Here is an 8,629-nt window from a genome sequence, read left to right as displayed (position 1 = left end):
GCAGTAGCGAGAAGGAGGAGATGACTGCGGTGGACTTGGAGGAGAGGGAGGAGATGGCCGCCGATGAGTAATTGTGGAAGTTGCAGCACCATGGCGGCGGTTTTGCATTCGACGAGAGGGGCGGCACGTGCAATTTTTCCTAGGACTAAACTGCCCCTATATTAAAACGCGTCCCCACCTTGTCACGAGTACCGGCCCCACTCGTTTTAGTACTTTCGCGTACTTTCATCGGAGTACTACCCAGTACTTCGTATTTGTCTGCCGTTAGATCGACATCAACGAACGGTTCTAAAAAAGCCCAACCACTCTAAAAGTTGTACCTCAAAAAAGCTTCAAGGAAACATCGCCGGAGTGTAGCCCCCCCCCCCCGGGCGGCCAACGAGGTCACCGTTGCATCGTCAGCAAGACTCCATTGCAGCTCCGGCGGTGCTCCCAACAGCTTCAAGGCAACATGACCGAAGTTGAAAAAAAACTCCCCGTCAACTCGCTACGGCCGCTGTTGCGGCGACGACGACGCTCCATTGCAGCTCGAGCAATGCCGTTGCAGCGCCGGCGACGCTCCATTGCAGCTCCGGTGGTCCTCCCAATAGTTTCAAGGCAACATCACCGGAGTTCCAAAAGCTTCCCGTTAGCCACTCACCGCGGTTACCGTCGCAGCAAGCGATGCTGCGTTGCGGGTCTTCTGCCATCAGCCAGTGCAGAGCCATGGTCACCACCACGAGCATCGTTGCGTTGCAGCGTCTTCCGCCAATGAGATGTAGGCTGCAGCGCTGCTGCATCGCCGGCGAGATCTGCAAGTTGCAGCCCTGTGGTTGTTGCAGAAAAAAGTAGCGGTGATGATGAGGCGTCCTTGCAGCAGCTGGTGGCGAGTGGTTGCTCTTGCGATTGCCAACCAGACTGCAGAGAGAGAGCGCCAAGAAAAAAGAGGGACGAATGGAAGATGTGCCTGAGAATCAGAGGTAGAAGGCAGAGTAGGGAAGGGAGAAATGAATGGCTGGGAGCAACGCACAGAGAAGATAAGAGCGGTGGGCTGGTCCACGGGACACGTGTCACACAACAGAGAAGACTTACGGCGCGAGAAAATCAGCCGGCTTAGAATAAGGGAAGTGTTTGTGGCCGGTGCGCCGGTCGAACCGTTGCGCCGGTCGCGCTCCGTGCGTTGGATCTCTTTTGATCCAAGGACGTTGTTTGCGCCACGTGTTACTAGGCCCGTGTTTTTTTTTTCAAACGCACACGGGTTATCCCTTCCCTAGTTTTTGCTGCAACCGCACGGGTGATCATTTCGGTGCGAGGAGGCAGGGCGACCGGCGGGTGACGGGCTTGTTGGCGCCTGGAGATCAGGAGCGGCGGCGGCGGCCCAAGGCGGATCTCGATTCTCCGGCGATCTATGCCCACCCCCCCAGGATGGTAACTCTCCCCTCGCGCTCTCCCTTTCATTGTTGTCTCCCCCTCCCCCATTGGCTTTATGGTTAGGGCGGGTTATGGTGCGGGCGAGCCGTTTGTGTTCCCGCGGGCCACCGCCGGCGCCGGCGCGGACGGGGACGGGGTGGTGTTCCCGCGGGTCGAGGGAGGCGGCGGGGTGGTGTTCCCACGGGCAGAGGGAGGGGCGTGGTGGTGGATTTGAATCTTCTGTTGGCTAGGGATTTGGGATGGGATTGGGATTAGGATTTGTACATCCACGAACTATGGGATACACAAAAAGGTATGGCTGTGTTTAAATGGTCACTGGACGCTTCCGAGGGGAAACTTTGAGGAACATTTTGTTTTAGATGATACAGTAGAACAGAGTAAACTTCAGGTCACTGCATGTGAAGATGCATGCGCACAGCCAAAGGATGGGCTAACTGGTGTGTTTGTGTTTTTGTGTTATATATACGGCCGAAACCAATTTTGCACTTTTGCAAATGTACGTGCACTTTTGTCTAAGATCATCATCTACAAGCATGTAGGAGTACTAGTGTTTACCAGCAAATGTACTAGATCAATATGTATTCCGAACCATTTTTTTGCGTATGATGAACCAAGTTTGAATTCCGCAGCCCAATAACCCTGCTTCTGAATCGAGGAACATTCAGATTTGATTGCTGAAACTAGAACGAACAGAAATGAATTCATCTCTGAACATGAATCTTATACAGTAGATTTACCAGTAGCGTACACGTAGTGACGGAGTTTTGACCGGCCTTGTGCCGAACGCGTGTTCGCAGCAGCAGATTTACACGAAACCTGTGAACTCTTTACTTATGTATCTCAAGCTCCAGCGCTGAATAGAATAAAACTGAAAATTAACTTGTTTGAGATCCTGAAGGAATCACACACCGCATAGAGGCATCCCTGTTTGCCATGTAAAATTGTAAATATGTCTCTTGGTGCTGCAAAATCTCCTAGGTTTTATTCTATAGCACACGTACTTGTAATAAATGCTAATTTCATAGTGCTTTATGTGTGCTCGTATGTTTCATAGGTTTTACAAATTTTGTTAGGTGTTCATGTATGTTTTTTCCTAGCTTCTGATGATGCAGTTTTAGGGTTTTATTGACTTGTTTTTTTCCTTTTTGTAGATGTTGCAGGCACCGCTGGTGAGAATGAGGGGAGTAAGAAGCCTAAGAAGAAGAATAAGAAGAAAGGCAATCTATGTGGCTTTAAGTCAAGGTTTAACTCAAAAAGGTCGGCTAAGATTGGGAAGCAAGTAACACCGGAAAAATAGAGAATCGTAAGGGAGGGACCGTTTGGAGACTTGTTGGACATCCGGTCTTTCAAGGTGCGCCATGATCTCATTGAGTTTGTTGTGATGGACACGAATCACATACTCTCTGAGTTCAAACACAAGAACAAATCTATCACCTTCATCAAGCTTATGGTGAAAAGGATTTTCAACGTGCCATCCGGTGATAGACCCGTGAAGCTTCTTAAAAAGAGTGATGAACATGATCTTCACAGCATCTACAAGGAGGGGAACAGGGCTCCAATCACCCATGTTGTCAAGTTGCTCACTAGTTGCAGTGAGGAGGACGTGGTGATGATAAATAGGACTTGGGCACTCCTTGCGTTGGCAACAGTTTTGTGCCCAGGCACGTGCAATATGGTGAATCTCGAGTATCTAGCTTCCCTGGAAGATATGTCTTTGGTGCATGAATTCGCTTGGGATGAACACTTGTTGGCACGAGTGACGGAGGAGGTTGGAGTCTTTCAAGAGAAGAAGAGGATGCAAGAAAACACAGAAAAAGAGTTTCATATCGCTTCATGCCTTCCCATGTTAGCGGTATGCAACGCAACATTATGAAATACCTCCACCTTTTTTCTCTGCTGCATGAAACCTTCTATACATTCCTATAGCTCGCATTTATGTTTTTGTTGGCTAATGTCCTTTTCCATTCTATAAAGATCATATACATGGATCATATTGATATCCCGGACGGCCTCCCAAATGAGCATGCTATTGATTATTCCGTGCCGAGGATATGTTTTGTTTGTCAAAAGGATTTTGATTGGTTGGATAAAGTTGACAGGAACAAGCTCACTCTTGTCCAACCTTTCTACGGGAAACACACCCAAGTAATTTTGCTACATCCCGCCTACGTATTTTCCTTTGCCAATGGAGTATTAACCCCCCCTGTTTTTTGCTCACTGAATGTGCATGTAGCAATCTTTGCTTTTCCAATTAGGTTATGTCAGCTTTCTTATTTCCGCCACTCATGCTTTGTTTTCCTAGATCCGGAGTTTGTGCAACACCCCCTATGCAGCACAACTTGTGGGACAGTAAGTTGGTGCTGAAGCAGCCAGTGGGCAGGGAGTTGGTGCTGAAGCACCTAGTGGCCAAGGAACTAGTGGCCAAGGAAGACAAAATCAAGGTGCTGAAATTCAAGCAAAGGACTCTCAATCAAACGAGGCTCAACAAAATGTTGTTTTCGTGCTGAACCACACCTGTCATCATCGCTCAATGATTGGCTACAACAATCATTCAGCATGCAAGATCTAAGGGTACTTTTTCCCCATCTACATTATCTTTTTCATTGTATTCATTTCCTGTTTACCTTTGGCTTCGCATTATTTTATTATACCCAGTTGCAAGTGTATATTTATTTTGCCGCATCCTTCATTCTGATGTGCTACAACCATGTTCTGTTTTTGCTTCATATGTGGTTTAAGTTTATACCTACTAGGCTTTTTTGCTACATCCATATGTCTAGTGTGCTACAACTACATTCTGTTTTTGCTTCATCCATGTAATAGTTTTGCTACATCCATATCATTAATTTGCTACCAACATACATGACAGTAAACTGCTACAATCACACTTGTTTATTTGATACATAGTGACACAGCAGCATAGCTACTTGTTTTCTCGCTTCATCCATACCTCTAATGTGCTACACCCACATTTATGTTTTTTTACATCCATACTTTTTCAAAATCTGGAGGATACATATGACTAAAATGTTCAACACTTGCCTTCTTGTAGGTACCAACTCTGTTTTAAATGTTGTACGACAAGCATAAGGGTATTTTTGCAGCAGAGGTGGATGATGTAGTAGGCAAGTTTGGACAGTGTTTAAAGGGATTGCAGTGCAACCGGAAGGCCGCTCTCCTTCGTGATGTTAGAGACGCCATCATAGCTACCAGTGAGCCCAACTTCTCCTTTGAAGCACCTATCATGGACGAATGTCGCGGAAAAGAGAATGATGCTAAAGCTGCAAATGCCGGCAATGGTGCTCAAGCTCAAGCTGAAGGTACAACACCTAGCATTAACAAGGATGAAGTCACCGGATTGAACCTACAAGTTGCAACAGAGGCTGCTGAAACTCGTGAGCAACAAAGAGTGAGTTTTGAGATGGAAGGCAACGTCTCCCCTCACAGCCCCCCACTCTTCTATGATGCACCCAGGAGTGCGACAGCCGGCATTTGGGACGATGAGCCATCTTGTGAGTTGTTCCCAAAGGGCTCCGAAGACTATGAGATGATGCATTGCACAGACGAGCCTACAATCAAGAAGAGCACGATCAGCCCCATCTTTGAAAACATCCCCGTGTTCCCTGTTTTAGACGATGATGATAGTCCAAGTATGCTTCCTTCCTCCTACATCATTTCTTTTTGTTTTTCTCCATGTCATTTTTTCGCATTTTGTGTGATTGCAGCAAATTCTCTTTTGTACAATCCCTTGCAAACTCATACATTTATTGCTTGCTAGAGCTCCTAAGATGGTCGCTACAGAAGAGCAATTTGTTAATGCAAGCAGTGGCCCTAGCACACATGACAAGAACACTAGGAAGAAGAGGATGGCCAAAGTTCCAGCCATAAAAAATACCAAGGCAAAGAAGCAAAAGGTCGATGTAGCTGCAGCTACGTATGAGAAGTATGTAAAGCATGGGAAACCATTGACGAAATCACAAGCCAATGAACAAGTGTGAGCTACCTAAGCCCTATCTGTTTTTTCCTTCTGTTTTTTATTTTTCTATTCGAAACAAATGATTCATTCGGTTACATCTATGGTAACATGACACCTTTCATCAAGTTAGGTGGATTTTACATTGGATTCAAGAAAATCATTGTATGCTTCAAGCCTCGTGGGGATATGAATGATGAGGTTATGCCCATATGTATTGAGATGAACAACCTCGCATCCCGTGCAGCAAGCGGTAAGGATTTGAAGAAATACATGTTCTGAGTCCACGCGGGGGGTAAGTTTTTGCAAAAACAAGCAATGTTTAATTCCTTTTTTCTTCACATTTTTTGTTCCAACACACACTAACCATTTTGTTGTATCTTTCAAGTAGATCCTACTAAAACAAGACCCATCAACCTTCCAACCAGTAAAACTCATGTATGAGCTTGAAAGGGCTGTGAAAAAATTCAAGGTTCAAAAATATGACCTCGTAAGTTTCCCGAGAGCCTACTTTTGTTTCACACCACAAATACTTTCAAAATATGATCCAATGATGTAGCATTTCTTTTGAAACATATGTAGAAATTCTTATTGATGTTGACAACATCTCTTTGAGACATATGTAGCAATTCTAATTGATGTTCGAAGCTTTTTTGTTTGCAGTTACAACATTGAAAAGCATATGTTCATACCTACTAGGCTGTAACATTTTTTACATGTTCTGAGTACCTTTTTTGCCTTTCTTTTTTTTCCAGCTTTTTTTCACAATTGTTCATGATCGACATTGGATAATTGTTTGCGCAAACTTGCTATACAAGCAGTGGAATGTATTTGACTCAATCCGTTTAAAAGGAAAACAATCTCCTTTGAAGAAGCAGGCCAATAACCTGGTAGGCTCATGCTCTCTATTTTTAATTTTCTGTTTTCCCTTTGATTCATCTACATAAATGCCATGTTGTCATCTTCACACACCTCATCCTACATTTTCAAACTTTTGTGTGTGTTTTTCGGTGGTAGATCACAAACTTTGCAGCCCTCGCACAAGAGTGCAGCGAATTCAATGTTAATGTTGTATCCTTCGCCCGTGTTGACCTAGAGGATTACCCAAAGCAAGATAACCTGTGAGTTTTCTTTTTAATTTTTGCTTCAATCATGTGTTCCATTTCAACATTTTGTTGTTTCAACTATGCATGGGAACTATGAAGGAGAATTTTTTTTATCTCACAGATGTGATTGTGGCTTTTTCGGTCTCAAATATGTGGAGAACTATGATGGGAAGGCAATGAGAGAGTTCAAGCAGGTACATATTTTTTTCTTGTCATTTTGTTGCAATCTACTTTCTTTGTGTTCAATACTCATGCAACACAAGAATAATTAGTATCATACTTGCTTACTTTTTGCATTCATTTTTAGAGGAAGACATGGCGCGATACCGCATGGATGTGGCGCACAACCTGTGCATTCTCCCAATGAACAATGCTCCAATGGAGCGGGCATTTAGGGACGATTTGGCGGCTTAATTTGCTGGAGGGTTCAAGACGAACAAGCTCATTTCTTTCGTTAGGTCTAGAATCATGTCTGAGGTGGTAGCGTTCTGATAGGATTAGAGTAGTGCGTGTTCATATGTTGTGTTCTTAGGAAAATGTCGAGGGATGTGAAACTTTCACCTTGACGGACGTCCAACCCATGGAGGGCTATGAGCCGAACTGGAGAAGCCAAGCTATCTGCTCGACGGAGCTTGAAGAAGTGGAAATCGACAGCTTTCTAGGAGACGATCATGAGTTCAGTTTCTTGGAGATGGTTTTCAAATGTGCACCGATGCTTAGAAGAATGACGGTGAAGCAATCGACCTCGGTCGCACCAAGCGACAAGAAAATTCACAACATCTTCAAGGCGCATCCTTTCGTGGAATGCAATTATGTTTCATCTTTTTAGTTTGCATATATCTATCAGCAGGATGCAACTGGGATTTAAGTTCTATTCAGACTTGAACTTATGTTGTCAACGCGTTTGCACCATAGGTTTCGGATGTGATCACTTTCTAGTGAGTTGGCACCAGTTGAGAGATTCATCGTTGGAAAGTGATGCCATTGAAATGAAGAAACAATTGCCTAGTTCAGAATCTTCTTATTTACCATTGACAATACCAAGGGGCGTGGGCATCGCTACAATATGTCATTGTCAAATCTACCATCATGGGGGCAATTTCTGCAACATGGTTAACAACACATACTTGGCTTTTCGCTGTTATGAACACGACGGTTCTTCTTGTCTGAAAGATCTGCTATTTTAAAACCACAATGTATGAATGACCTAGAACTACATATCTGTCCATATGGCCTCTCGGGTGAAATAATGCAACAGCGAATCCAGACAGGATGAATGCACAGGTGATGGCCAGCTCCTTCTTAATACATAGTGCTAGTAGTTTTTTTTGAGTTAGCAAAAAAACGCAAAAAAACGCACTCTCGCCTAGCCTAGCCTACCCTAGCTCTCGCCATTCTCGTCGGCGGCCTCCTCGGCCGCTGTCCACGCCGCCATGCCATGCCCCAGCCCCACCACCCTGGTGTTATTACGCTGCAGCACGCCTGCTTCTGCCGGCGGCGCCTCCCCGGGCACGCGCGAGTGCACTCACTTCTCCGCGAGCTCCTCTGACCAAGACTCGCCCGCCTCGAGCTCCCTACCCCCCAGCAGTCCTACGTGGCCGTGGTGCAGGGCGGCAGCTCACCCGGCGAGGCGGCTTTGCCTTCAAGGCGATGTGACCCACCCCTGCAGCGCTTTGATGAGGATGGGGAGGGGTGGCAGATCGACAGCACGCGCAAGCAGAAGAAGGCGCGCATGCGCGAGATTCGCGCTAAGCCCATGCCGCCCAAGGTTCAGGCTTTGGACTGCTCCCGACTGTTCTTTCGGTGCCTCTCCGACAAGCATTTCATCGCCCGCTGCACCAACTCAGTTTGCTGTCATAAATGCTTCGCTGCCGGCCACATCGCCAGGCAGTGCGCTGATTTAAGGGCTCCCACCCCGCCACCCCATCTTGCACATCAACGCCCCCCGCCACTGCTCCTTGACCGCAACCTGCTCATCACACAGCTGCCGTCACTCTCCCTCTGCCTACCCGCCAGGGCAAGACTGCGCTTCCCCCTTACCGCCGCTGGCACCACCACAACCGCACCCACCCCACCCCCACCCCTACCAGCTCCAAGGCCACAAGCCATGTGTGCCCCTGTCCATACTAGGATCTCCTTC

The sequence above is a fragment of the Triticum dicoccoides genome, chromosome 7B, assembly GCF_002162155.2.
Source record: "Triticum dicoccoides isolate Atlit2015 ecotype Zavitan chromosome 7B, WEW_v2.0, whole genome shotgun sequence".
Classification (NCBI taxonomy): domain Eukaryota; kingdom Viridiplantae; phylum Streptophyta; class Magnoliopsida; order Poales; family Poaceae; genus Triticum; species Triticum dicoccoides.
Note: the sequence above shows the minus strand (reverse complement) of the source record.